Raw genomic sequence first — 15070 nt, 5'->3', positions numbered from 1 at the left:
AGCTGATCTCCCTGTGCTATGCGGCTGCTTCCCACTAGCTATCTACCTTACATTTGGTAGTGTATATATGTCCATGCCTTTCTCTCAATTTGTCACAGCTTACCCGTCCCCCTCCCCATATCCTCAAGTCCATTCTCTAGTAGGTCTGTGTCTTTATTCCTGTCTTACCCCTAGGTTCTTCATGACATTTTTATTTTCTTAAATTCCATATATATGTGTTAGCATATGGTATTTGTCTTTCTCTTTCTGCCTTACTTCACTCTGTTTGACAGACTCTAGGTCTATCCACCTCATTACAAATAGCTCAATTTCGTTTCTTTTTATGACTGAGTAATATTCCATTGTATATTTGTGCCACATCTTCTTTATCCATTCATCCAATGATGGACACTTAGGTTGTTTCCATCTCCGGGCTATTGTAAATAGAGCTTCAATGAATATTTTGGTACATGACTCTTTTAGAATTATGGTTTTCTCAGGGTATATACCCAGTAATGGGATTGCTGGGTCATATGGTAGTTCTATTTGTAGTTTTTTAAGGAACCTCCATACTATTCTCCACAGTGGCTGTACCAATTCACATTCCCACCAGCAGTGCAAGAGTGTTCCATTTCCTCCACACCCTCTCCAGCATCTATTGTTTCTAGATTTTTTGATGATAGCCATTCTGACTGGTGTGAGATGATATCTCATTGTAGTTTTGATTTGCATTTCTCTAATGATTAATGATGTTGAGCATTCTTTTATGTGTTTGTTGACAGTCTGTATATCTTATTTGGAGAAATGTCTATTTAGGTCTTCTGCCCATTTTTGGATTGGGTTGTTTGTTTTTTTGTTATTGAGCTGCATGAGCTGCTTATAAATTTTAGAGATTAATCCTTTGTCAGTTTCTTCATTTGCAAATATTTTCACCCATTCTGAGGGTTGTCTTTTGGTCTTGTTTATGGTTTCCTTTGCTGTGCAAAAGCTTTGAAGTTTCATTAGGTCCCATTTGTTTATTTTTGTTTTTATTTCCATTTCTCTAGGAGGGGGGTCAAAAAGGATCTTGCTGTGATTTATGTCATAGAGTGCTCTGCCTATGTTTTCCTCTAAGAGTTTGATAGTTTCTGGCCTTACATTTAGGTCTTTAATCCATTTTGAGCTTATTTTTGTGTGTGGTGTTAGGGAGTGATCTAATCTCATACTTTTACATGTACCTCTCCAGTTTTCCCAGCACCACTTATTGAAGAGGCTGTCCTTTCTCCACTGTACATTCCTGCCTCCTTTATCAAAGATAAGGTCACCATATGTGCGTGGGTTTATCTCTAGGCTTTTATCCTGTTCCATTGATCTATATTTCTGTTTTTGTGCCAGTACCATACTGTCTTGATTACTGTAGCTTTGTAGTATAGTCTGAAGACAGGGAGCCTGATTCCTCCAGCTCTGTTTTCCGTTCTCAAGACTTCTTTGGGTGTTCGGGGTCTTTTGTGTTTCCATACAAATTGTGAAATTTTTTGTTCCAGTTCTGTGAAAAATGCCAGTGGTAGTTTGATAGGGATTGCATTGAATCTGTAGATTGCTTTGGGTAGTAGAGTCATTTTCACTATGTTGATTCTTCCAATCCAAGAACATGGTATATCTCTCCATCTATTTGTATCATTTTTAATTTCTTTCATCAGTGTCTTATAATTTTCTGCATACAGGTCTTTAGTCTCCTTAGGTAGGTTTATTCCTAGATATTTTATTCTTTTTGTTGCAATGGTAAATGGGACTGTTTTCTTGATTTCACTTTCAGATTTTTCATCATTAGTGTATAGGAATGCCAGAGATTTCTGTGCATTAATTTTGTATCCCGCTACTTTACCAAATTCATTGATTAGCTCTAGTAGTTTTCTAGTAGCATCTTTAGGATTCTCTATGTATAATATCATGTCATCTGCATGCAAACAGTGACAGCTTTACTTCTTCTTTTCCGATTTGGATTCCTTTTATTTCCTTTTCTTCTCTGATTGCTGTGGCTAAAACTTCCAAAACTATGTTGAATAAGAGTGGTGAGAGTGGGCAACCTTGTCTTGTTCCTGATCTTAGTGGAAATGCTTTCAGTTTTTCACCATTCAGGACGATGTTGGCTGTGGGTTTGTCATATATGGCCTTTATTATGTTGAGGAAAGTTCCCTCTATGCCTACTTTCTGCAGAGTTTTTCTCATTAATGGGTGTTGAATTTTGTCGAAAGCTTTCTCTGCATCTATTGAGATGATCAAATGGTTTTTCTCCTTCAATTTGTGAACATCGTTTATCACACTGATTGATTTGCGTATATTGAAGAATCCTTGCATTCCTGGAATAAACCCCACTTGATTATGGTGTATGATCCTTTTAATGTGCTGTTGGATTCTGTTTGCTAGTATTTTGTTGAGGATTTTTGCATCTATGTTCATCTGTAATATTGGCCTGTAGTTTTGTTTCTTTGTGACATCCTTGTCTGGTTTTGGTATCAGGGTGTTGATGGCCTCGTAGAATGAGTTTGGGAGTGTTCCTCCCTCTGCTATATTTTGGAAGAGTTTCAGAAGTATAGGTGTTAGCTCTTCTCTAGATGTTTGATAGAATCCGCCTGTGAAGCCATCTGCTCCTGGGCTTTTGTTTCTTTGAAGATTTTTAATCACAGTTTCAATTTCAGTGCTTGTGATTGGTCTGTTCATATTTTCTATTTCTTCCTGATTCAGTCTCGGCAGGTTGTGCCTTTCTAACAATTTGTCCATTTCTTCCAGGTTTTCCATTTTATTGGCATAGAGTTGCTTGTAGTAATTTCTCATGATCTTTTGTTTTTCGGCAGTGTCAGTTGTTACTTCTCCTTTTTCATTTGTAATTCTATTGATTTGAGTCTTCTCCCTTTTATTCTTGATGAGTCTGGCTAATGGTTTATCAATTTTTTTTATCTTCTTAAAGAACCAGCTTTTACTTTTATTGATCTTTGCTATCGTTTCCTTCATTTCTTTTTCATTTAGTTCTGATCTGATTTTTATGATTTCTTTCCTTCTGCTAAATTTGGTGGTTTTTTTGTTCTTCTTTCTCTAATTGCTTTAGGTGCAAGGTTAGGTTGTTTATTTGATATGTTTCCTGTTTGTTAAGGTAGGATTGTATTGCTATAAACTTCCCTCTTAGAACTGCTTTTGCTGCATCCCATAGGTTTTGGGTTGTCGTGTCTCCATTGTCCTTTGTTTCTAGGCATTTTTTGATTTCCTCTTTGATTTCTTCAGTGATCACTTCGCTATTAAGTAGTGTATTGTTTAGCCTCCATGTGTTTGTATTTTTTACAGACCTTTTCCTGTAATTGATATCTAGTCTCATAGCGTTGTGGTCAGAAAAGACACTTGATACAATATCAATTTTCTTAAATTTACCAAGGCTTGAGTTGTGACCCAAGATATGATCTATCCTGGAGAATGTTCCATTAGCACTTGAGAAAAATGTGTATTCTGTTGTTTTTGGATGGAATGTCCTATGAATATCAATTAAGTCAATCTTGTTTAATGTATCATTTAAAGCTTGTGTTTCCTTATTTATTTTCATTTTGGATGATCTGTCCATTGGTGAAAGTGGGGTGTTAAAGTCCCCTACTATGAATGTGTTACTGTTGATGTCCCCTTTTATGGCTGTTAGTATTTGCCTTATGTATTGAGTTGCTCCTATGTTGGGTGCATAAATCTTTACAATTATTATTTCTTCTTCTTGGATCGATTCCTTGATCATTATGTAGTGTCCTTCTTTGTCTCTTCTAATAGTCTTTATTTTAAAGTCTATTTTGTCTGATATGAGAATTGCTACTCCAGCTTTCTTTTGGTTTGCCTTTGAATGGAATATCTTTTTCCATCCCCTCACTTTCAGTCTGTATGTGTCCCTAGGTCTGAAGTGGGTCTCTTGTAGACAGCATATATATGGGTCTTGTTTTTGTATCCATTCAGCCAATATGTGTCTTTTGGTGGGAGCATTTAGTCCATTTACATTTAAGGTAATTATCGATATGTATGTTCCTATTCCCATTTTCTTAATTGTTTTGGGTTTGTTATTGTAGGTCTTTTCCTTCTCTTGTGTTTCTTGCCTAAAGAAGTCCCATTAGCATTTGTTGTCAAGCTGGTTTAATGGTGCTGAACTCTCTCAGCTTTTGCTTTTCTGTAAAAGTTTTAATTTCTCCATCAAATCTTAATGAGATCCTTGCTGGGTAGAGTAATCTTGGTTGCAGGTTTTTCTTCTTCATCACTTTAAATATGTCCTGCCAATCCCTTCTGGGTTGCAGAGTTTCTGCTGAAAGATCAGCTGTTAACCTTATGGGGATTCCCTTGTGTGTTTTTGGTTGTTTTTCCCTTGCTGCTTTAATATGTTTTCTTTGTATTTAATTTTTGACAGTTTGATTAATATGTGTCTTGGCATGTTTCTCCTAGGATTTATCCTGTATGGGACTCCCTGTTCTTCGCTCAGACAGGACGGGGTTAAAGGAGCCACTGATTCAGGGGCTCTGGCTCACTCAGGCTGGAGGGAGGGAGGGGCACGATGCTGGGTGAGCCTCTGGCAGCAGAGGTCAGTGTGACGTTGCACCAGCCTGAGGCACGCAGTGCGTTCTCCTGGGGAAGTTGTCCCTGGATCCCGGGACCCTGGCAGTGGCAGGCTGCACAGGCTTCCTGGAAGGCGGGTGTGGATAGTGACCTGTGCTGGCACACAGGCTTCTTGGTGGCAGCAGCAGCAGCCTTAGTGTCTCATGCCCGTCTCTGGGGTCCGTGCTTTTAGCCCCAGCTCACGCCCGTCTCTGGAGCTCCTTTAAGCAGTGCTCTTAATCCCCTCTCCTTGCGCACCAGGAAAAGAAAGAGGGAAGAAAAAGTCTCTTGACTCTTCGGCAGGTCTAGACTTTTCCCCGGTCTCCCTCCCGGCTAGCCGTGATGCACTAACCCCCTGCAGGCTGTGTTCATGCCGCCAACCCCAGTCCTCTCCCTGCACTCCAACCGAAGTCCGAGCCTCAGCTCCCAGCCCCACCCACCCAGGCGGGTGAGCAGACAAGCCTCTCGGGCTGGTGAGTGCCAGTCGGCACCGATCCTCTGTGCAGGAATCTCCCCGCTTTGCCCTCTGTACCCCTGTTTCTGTGCTCTCCTCCGCAGCTCCAAGGCTTTCCCCCTCCTCCACCCGCAGTCTCCGCCCGCGAAGGGGCTTCTTTTGTGTGGAAATCTTTCTTCCTTCACAGCTCCCTCCCACTGGTGCAGGTCCCATCCCTATCCTTTTGTCTCTGTTTATTCTTTTTTCTTTTGCCCTACCCAGGTATGTGGGGAGTTTCTTGCCTTTTGGGAGGTCTGAGGTCTTCTGCCAGCATTCAGTAGGTGTTCTGTAGGAGTTGTTCCACGTTTAGATGTATTTCTGGTGTATCTGTGGGGAGGAAGGTGATCTCTGCGTCTTACTCTTCCGCCACCTTCCCCTCCTCCTCCTGGCATCAACTTTTTCTCCTTTCTGATGTAACTTTGGTCTGGCATCCTCTTCCAGTACAGTCCTGTCTCATCCACATGAAAAACCTGCTCGGGTAAACATGTGCCTTCATCAGTAATTTCTCGAAGTGTTTCAGGAAATTCCTGGGCAGCTACCGTATCTGCACTCGCTACCTCGCCGCTTACTTTTACATTGTGAAAGTTGGCTCTAGCCTTGAATTGATGAAAACAGCCATGGCTGGCATTAAAATATGCACCCTCTGATTCTTCGCCGTGTTTCTTCTTCAAGTCTTCATAAAGGCAGTTAGCTTTCTCTTGAAACAGCATTAAACTGATGGGGATTGATGCTGATGCTGATCCTGAATCCACACACTGGGAAGTTTCTCCGTTTCCTCCATCACATTTCCACGTTTCTTTGATATTATTGTCGACATCATTGGCACAGCAGACTTCACATGTTCCATGATCTTGTCCTTGTTCTTTAGAATTGGGCCGATGGTTGAACGATTCATGTTATGAGAACGAGCGATGTCTACCATCTTTTCACCTCACTCCATTCTCTCAATTATTTTCACTTTTGTTGACATCGTTATTATTTGGAACTTCTTAGCAGTACCAGCTACATCATCGCTGCTTTTACGCTTGCTTCCAGACATCCTGGGCTTGAAATAAAGATACTGCACTACTGCACTCTATACAGTACTGTACAGTAAAGTACACAAAAGCACAACCACTTGTAGAGGATGCACGCATGTGACAATATATGCCAGACGTGTGAACTAACATGATTGGACATGCAAACACACTTTTGAATCTTTGAAAGTTTGCAACTTGAAGGGTCGTATATAGGGGACTTACTGTAAATCAGGGAGCTTGACTGGGCAATGAGGAAAGCCCTATGCAAGATTGTGAGGAGGAGGCTCCTATGAAGAAGTGACATTTAAGCTGAGACCTGAATGACATGAAGGACCCTTGAGGATAAGAGCACTCCCGGCACAGGAACACAAGGTCCTGAGAGAGGAATAACCTTGGCCCATTTGAAGAAAAAGAAATCCCATGAGGCTGGAGCACTGAGAGTGAGGGAGAGGAAGATGAGGTAAGTTGGAGAGTACGGCAGATGAAAGATGAACGCCCATTCTTTGAGACACCTCTCACAGAGAGGTGGGTATATTTCCCCTCCCCTTGAATCTGGAGTGGGCTCCAACTGTTTGTGTTGAACCCCAGCGTGTGGCAGAAATGATGCTGGGCAAGTTCTGAGCCTAGACTTTAGGATGGCTGACACCTCCATCTTAGTCGTTCTGTGGCTCTAAACTGACATGTGAGAAGGCTGACCACCTGCTGGAGAGACCACCTGGAGAGGCCCTGAGAATAAATACATGAAGAGGATAGGGCCAAACCTTCCAGCTGTTGTCCCTGCCAAGGTGCCAGACAAATGAGGGAAACCATCTCAGATCAGATTAGTTGCCAGCTGAATATCACTGAGTGACTCCAGTAGATGTCTCATGAGACAGAAGAACCATCTGGCTGAGCCTTGCCCAATCCTGACATACTAAATCATGAGATAGAATTCAATGGTGTTGTTTTAAACCACTGAATTTTAGGGTAATTTATGTCTCAGCAAATGATATCCAGAACAGAGAGACAGGTTGAAGCCAGGTTACTTTGATCCTTAGCCAGGATAAAGAGTTTGGCTTAAGCTGGTTGAGGTACCACAGGAGGGTTTAAGCAAGAGGTGTAGGAACTACATTTTAAAATTTCCTTTGACTGCTATTTGTTTCTGGTTTCCTAGTTCTTTGCCTCGTACAAGTAACTGAACTCTGCCTTGGTCTCTTTAACTGTAAAATACGAATAATAATAGTGCCTACATCATAGGATTGTTTGAGGATAAAATAATATAACATCATTAACAAGAGTGCCCAGCACCTGGTTAAGGGTTCCTAGAATGATATCTGCAATTGTTACTGTTTTGCTGGCTCAGCTTCAGAATTGAGAAGACTCTAGCCACGCTTAAATTCCTCTCAACAAGTTCAGGAGGCCCTGAGGAGAACTGTATTATTCACATTCCAGTTGGTGCCTCTCATATGCACCAGAAATGTCCTGCAAAGCTGCCATCTTGTATTCTCCACAGCCTTCTCTCCTCCTCTGATGTTGGTCCCATGGATCCTTCGAAACAGCAAGCCACATTAGCCTGACTGGATAGCGGCCCAGGCCTTTGCAGTCCTCTTCTGTGGCTGCTTTGTCCCCTCCAGCCTGGGATGTACCAGGTTGCTACCTCTTAGGCTGTCAGTTGGTGGACTCGGGCCATCATCATGCTCAAGTGGGGTAAACAGCCTCTCTCCTCCCCCTTGGAGAAGAAACTGCCAGAAGAGTGATTCCTTGATCTCCTGGATTCCTACAGAACTTTCAATAATGAAAGTATATTATGTTGTGTTATGTTAGATTACGTTATGTATTTCAGTAATGCCCATTATAAGGTGACTTAGTCCAACCACAAGTGGACTGTGAACAAGCTCACTTGCTGATAAGCTCTCTACTTGGCATCTGCCGCCCTTCCCCTTACCCAGCCTCTGCTTCCCTTGTTTGTGCATTAGGTCAGTTTTTCTCAAGCCTGCATTGGAAAACATCAGTTCAATTCTTCAGACATGTCCCATTAAAAAAAAAAGTGTTCTTGGTTAAATGACTGCTCCTTTCCACCTTTCCATTTCAGGTGCTCACAGTGCACATCTCCATACTAAGACCATGAGACACACTCCAGCAAGAAACACTGTTTCACTTGGCTTAATCCAGTATTTCATAAACCTATTTAATCACAGAAGTGTTTTGTTTTCTCCTATGAAGAAATGTTTGAGAGGTGCTACATTTAGTTCCTTCACCACTTCCACAGATTATAAGCTTTCTTTTATTTAGTTTTTACCCTGACTCTTTCAATTATAATAAATAATACGAGAATTTTTTATTCTTCTGGGTGTTAGTTTTGTTGCATAGTGAATAGACTGCCTGGGTTTGAGTCCTGAATCCATTACTTATAGCTACATAACTTTGGACAAATTACTAATATGTAAAATGAAGGTAATAATAGCATTTTCCTCTCAATACGGCTGCTGTGATGATTAAATGATCTCATGCACAGAAAGCGAGTTCCACATTTTCTGCTCACGAGTGTTAGCTGTTATTGATATAATTATATTATGTTACATTACATTATATTATTATTACTATTATTATTATTTTAAAAAAGCAGTCAACATTTAGGGTCTATAAATATTTCTTTTATATAAAGATTTGTCCAGCTTTATCTGAAGTAAGTCATCCTGTTCTCTTCTGAATCATCACTGCTCTACCGTGTTTGACTTTAGGACAGGTCTATACAGGTAGTGTATTGATATCACTGATATTAATATGAGAAACGTGTTAACTAAATGCTTTTTTTTCTCCACCTCCTGTATAACACTTCAGCCATTACACAACAAATATCTCCAAAAGAAAGGTTATTGGAGAGGTGTAAGCCTCGTGTTAGCCGTTTATTCTAAGTACTCAGGAGTTCTTTAGTTCAGCAGTTCTTACTATGTTTAGGAGAGCCATGCATGGTGTGGTAAAAATCCGTATTGATCCCATTTTCTAAATGAGGCCTTCAAGGCATACGGAAATTTTATTTTTATATTTCTGCCACTGGAAGCAAAAAGACATAGGCTGGTTATCAGGGTAGTGGAAATCATGATTAGGACCTCTCCAGGATCTACTAGCAGTCACTGTTAAGCTTCTTTTGTGGGGGCAGTCAGAGCCAGCCTCGAAGAATGGGAGCAGCAGCCCTTTGATTCCAGCCTCCAGGGAGCAGGTACAAACAGCATTTTTTTGACTTCGCGAGAGAAAGTTAAGGCCAGTGTTTCCTTTTTGAAGTATAGAAGATCAGGGTTGAATTGAATACAGATAGACTACAGTTTATCATAAATTGAAGTTTAGTGATAAACACGTTCCATAGTTTCCCTTGATCTTGCTCTATATGGCAGTCTTCTTTAAATTATATGTATATTATCAACAGCAAAAAGCAGGTTAGATGCTCTGCTCAGCTTCCTGTGCCTTGCCATGCAGACAGTTGCCCCAAAGAAGAAGGATTCTATATATGGGAAAATATTCAATAAGGCTATCCTTGAAAACTTGAACTTACATTAATGGTGAATGTACTTAGTACAATCACTTAATAATCAGCTTTATTGACTTTGAAGCCTTCTGATTTAGAAGCAATAAGCTTTCAGGCACATCTTTTGTATAAAGATGGAAGTGATTTTATAATGCAAAGCACAAGCCTCCTTACAGAACTGTTACTGTTATTATTGTTATCATTATTTTTTTGGCTGGCTTTCTTGCTTGCATTCTCTCCATCCTTGCACAGAACATGATTTTCTTATGACTGGGAAGAGCAGGAGTCCTCAGTGGGTCATTTAACACCCAGAGGGCAGGGCTGTGCCCATCTTGTTCCCACTGTATCTCCAAGGCTGATATCACTCTGCTCTGGCACTGAAGATTGCTTTTCAAAAAGTCAAAAATCAATTTTGAGTCTTTTTAAAGAGCAACTCTTTCTAGAATCCAAAATATGATGCAAATATGAAAAGATGTCTTCTTTGCTATCAGTTGCAGTCTTCTTCAAGACAATTTCATATGTTGCCAAAAGCAAGAAGACAAGTATCTCTTAAATGCAATGCAGACAAATTGCCTACTGCTATTTAATGAAAAGGAAACAAAATTGATCTTACTTTGTACTTTTACACAAATAAAAATATTTTTAAACCCTCAGGCCAGAAAACTTCCCTAGAGTAATACTGGATGATGGCTTCACATTTTTTTCTTTACAAAAATATCAATACCAACTCTCGAATATATGGGTTTTATCTTCTTTTGTGCAAAATCAAACCATAAAATAATTTTTATCATCTATAATATACATAGTCATGTTTTGCTGGAGTTCTTCTCAAAAACTTGTTCTCTAAGATATATCTCAAAGTGAATAAAAATAAAGTTATAAAAATATTTCTATTGGCAATATATTTTTTTCCTGCTGTTTCACTGAACCAAAAGGGTGAGAGAAAAGATTCACTGGGAATTCATTTGTTAGTAATTTACACATACAGTATCTTGGAATATTTTTCCTGCAAATGACTTTATATTGGAGATGAATCTTCCTACAGCTTCTAATTCAAACCATGTGTTCTGGGTTTAATATCAGGATCATTCTCGACTATCTGGCTTGAAGGACAAGGAAGGACAAAGAGCTCTTTAATAACAATGCAATATAATTATAAAAAGAAGAACCCAAACCAAGAGAAAGATGTTGCCATAAACTTCAATGTCTATGAAACTGGCATTCAGCTTATTTCTCTGAGTACCTATGAATTCAGCTTAAAACGTTCTCTGTTTTATCATTACTGGCATCCAAAACACAAGCCACACATCAGCTTTCAAGATTAAGTCTTGCTCTCCTCTTCTTGGCGGTGTGTGTTTGTGTGTGTGTGTGTGTGTGTGTGTGTGTGTGTGTGTGTTCTTTCCAAATTAAAGTAATCACTCTTGCTTTGCAAAATACAAAACATAGGATTTATGGGAAAATGGCAAAGTTTGTGGGAAATCATATTGTTTAACATATACCACAGTCTTGTTAATTTGAAACAATTTTCTGTGCAGGTTTTTCTATTCCCCACCCTCTCATCTGGAAAGCATACATGAGCCTTCCTTAAAAATATGCCAGCAGGGCTTCCCTGGTGGCACAGTGGTTGAGAGTCCGCCTGCCAATGCAGGGGACACGGGTTCGTGCCCCGGTCCGGGAAGATCACACATGCCGCGGAGCGGCTAGCCCCGTGAGCCATGGCCGCTGAGCCTGCGCGCCTGGAGCCTGTGCTCCGCAACAGGAGAGGCCACAACAGTGAGAGGCCCGCGTACCACACACACACACACACAAAAATGCCAGCAAATATGCCATTCATTTATTGAATCCCCATTATGGACCCAGCACTGTCGTGGGCTCTGTGAGACATCTTGGCACTCAAAGAACTCATGGTCTATTTGGGGTTAGCGGATTTATAAGGAAGAACACTGATGAATGAAATGACTTTGTGCAAAATCATGTGCCTAGACAGAGGCAAATGTTAAATGTTACAAGGTGTGCTTTCCTGCTTCTATGCCCTCACTCATGCTTTTCCATCCACCTGGAATACCATCTTCTTCTTTTAGAAACTCTACCCATTCTGTAAAAACTGGCCCAATGGCAATCTGTAGGAAGCATTTCCTTATTACTCTAAATCAGAACTGGTATCTCTCAGCTCTATAGTCCTACATCATTTTTCCCCTAGTACTAATCCTAAGGGAGTTATCACATGGAGGTTCATATTGTAGTTATTTATGTACATGAGCAAAAAAAAAGTCCCCTTCAGTTCCTGAGGGCCAAAATTAGGTCTTTTGAATCTTTGGATGCTCCACAGCATGTAGAACCATTTCATCCATTCATTGAATGAGTGCTCTATATACATTTATTGAATGGTTGACTGACTGATCAAATGATTGAATCACAGGCTTTTATACAAAAACTCCAAGGATATTTGTGTTGTATATAACAGTTTACCAAGACCTTTCCCTTACATTATCTTTCTTAATTCTCTAAGGTAGTTATTATCATCATCACCTTACAAATTAATGAACCAAGGATCAGAGAAGTCAAGCAACTTGTTTAACCACATATAGCAAGTGAATGGCAGAGCTGGCACTCAAACTCATGTCTTTTGGCTCCAACTCTAGTGCTCTTTCCATTCCTTTATTCTATTTCCTATAGTAATTCATTCTTTATTCACTGCAGGTTTTATTTAAATGCATTTTAAATCTTTATAACTGTAGATTGTAAGCAGTTTGAGGAAAGACTATTGAGATTATTAGTACTCTTAAAGAACTAATGCAGCACCTCATTTTTATACATTTTCATGAATCTGATGCTAGTTGAAGAAACGGTGCTACTAATGTTTCATCAGATGTTAAACATCTAAGGTTGGGGCCTCTTAAGGTGATAAGGCCCTTTTCTCTCTCTCCAGAAAGCAGTTGTTTGGTCTTTTTTTATCTTATGTCATAGGTATGTTTTTCAAGTATCAAACTGATGTCCATGAATTAAAATGCCCCAATATTTAATACATCAGTTAATTTTTTTATAAATAAGGCTTCCTATTACAGCTTTTCTATTGTATATCGCAGTTCTCTAGCACTCATCAGAACAATGGATACTTGTACATGCCTTACAGTTCAAGTTTTGGGTTCTCTTATAGCCAACTGGCTGCAAAGTAATAATATCTATCTGATGAAAAAAATGTTCTGGTAGAGTGACAAGTGGCTTAACTTGGAGTCAGAAGACATGAGTCAACTATCCTTTCTTCCATTTAAACTAACTGTGAGATGCTGGGCAAATCCTTAATATGTGTGGGTCTTAATTTCTTCATCTGTGAAATGAAGAGATTAAAAAGTCTGATCTCCAGCTGTAACATTCTAGGATTCATTTGGTCTTTTGTTCAACAAGAAAGCCATATGCTTTTTTGTTATAGGGAGATTAATTTTATACAATTAAGACATCTCTGCCATTGATTAGTATGTGAAATTAAAGAAGTTTCTTAAGCTCTCCCTTGGCTTACTCACTTGTAATGTACAAAGAGTAATAAATGCTGTACAGGATTTTTAAAAGACAGGTTATGAGAAAGACCTTTATACATTTCAATATACTGTACACATATCTTTGGACCTTGGCTGCTCAAACATAAAATATCAAGGATGACATAATTCTCATTACGCTTCTTGTACCAGTTTTTAATTATTTATTATTATATAAATTTTGATAAATACACAATAATATATATATATATAACATATATATAAAATTTGAAGCATATAATAGAAATGAACATCTGCAAACCCACTATCTAGCCTAAGTGCTAGAACATTCTCAACATAAATTAAACCAAACAATGTTTTTCTCTGATTCAGCCCTCTGCTTTCTCATTAGAATTTGTGTGTTTAACTTTTAAAAATATTTTTACCACATATGTATGGATCCCTGAACAGCATATTGTTAAGTTTTGCTTGTTTTTTGGTTTTATAAAAATGACATCATACTGTATGTAATCTAAGACTTCCTGTTTTCCCCACTTAATATACTTTTATTATTAAAATTATAATTTTAATATATTAATATTACTAGCTTACCACATTAATCACAATATTATATATTAATTACATGTAATTTTTATATTAACATATAAATCACATAATTTTGTTACAATTACACAATTTATAGATTTATATATGTTAATTTTACATATAATTTATATATCAATATATCAAATTATATATATTTATATTATAATTAATATAACATTATTATATTATAATTTACATATGCTTTCTATTACTATATGACTATATAAATATAAATTATATGTAAATTATAATAACATTACATATTAATTATAATATAAATATTGTAGCTTAGAGATAGATAAATCATTTTTGCTATTGTATACTATTCCACTCTGTGAATATGCCACACATTATCCATTTTCATGAAAATGAACATTTGGGTTGTTTTCAGTAGTTTTACTATTAAAACCATAAAATCAAAGCAGACACAAGCCTTATGAGGAAACATATTCTCCTGGTGCACATGAATAAGAATTTGTCCCCCTTCTACCCATGCTTAATTTTTCTCCTTAATATTTATCACTATTTAACATTGTGCACACACACATATATCTTGATAATTACCTGGATTCACAACTGGAATATAAGATTCTATTTTATCAATGCCGTAACCCCAGTTCCGAGAAAAGAGCATCTTGCAAGGGCTCAGAAAATACTTGTTGAATAAATGAATTAATGAATGAATAGATGAATAGGGTTTTGTTGCTTGTTTGTTAAGTAAATTATCCTGTTTGGATTTCCTACTGATACAGAAATCAGCACGGAATATTAGAAGGACACCGAGCACACTCTTCTGGGTTCTGATCCCAGATTTGCCACTAACTTTGGGCAAGTTACCCAATCTTTCTGATTCTGAGTATCAACATTTATAGAAAGGAAATAGTAATAATTTCTGGGCACTATACAAATGTTTTATAAACCCTGACTTGATAAATATATGCTAGTTGTCAATCCTTATAGAAAAATCCCACATATTTTTATGGAGACAAAAAAAAATGAGCACAAGATCAAATTATTTGTTCTGTATTAAGAATTTCTGCAGTTGTGTAGGAAGCCAGAAAGGAAATAACAGACTGGAGAGAATTAGAGAACCGAGTTCCAGGGGCCTAATCTGATACACTTCCTATGCTGGATGTGGGGCAATCAAGTTTTTGCTGCAAAATCAAGCTATTTTTAACTTCAAGAAAGCATAAAGACTTCTTTTTAAGTAGGCCAACCAAGATAGTGTGTTACCCTTTTCAATCAGCCTGCCTAAATGAAATATTCATCTTTTGTGTCAAAATATGAAGTGTTATATATAGTTGGGCACTAAGAAGGGATGAAGTCTTCTGAGGGTAAATCCTTTAAAAGTCCTGGATAAAATAACTGTAGCAGAAACATCCATTTATATTGAATTAAGGTTCTATAC

The 15070-nt window shown here is 38.3% G+C and overlaps 1 pseudogene; it reads right to left on the bottom strand.

Moving 5' to 3' along the window:
• Positions 1 to 14296, bottom strand: part of LOC114887510 — a 32345-nt pseudogene extending 18049 nt beyond the window's left edge.
• Positions 14297 to 15070: the final 774 nt, after the last annotated feature.

Source organism: Monodon monoceros, unplaced genomic scaffold (assembly GCF_005190385.1).
Source record: "Monodon monoceros isolate NGI ecotype Baffin Bay Population unplaced genomic scaffold, NGI_Narwhal_1 Super_Scaffold_7, whole genome shotgun sequence".
In the NCBI taxonomy this organism is placed as follows: Eukaryota; Metazoa; Chordata; class Mammalia; order Artiodactyla; family Monodontidae; genus Monodon; species Monodon monoceros.
Note: the sequence above shows the minus strand (reverse complement) of the source record. Positions and strands in the feature narration are given on the sequence as shown.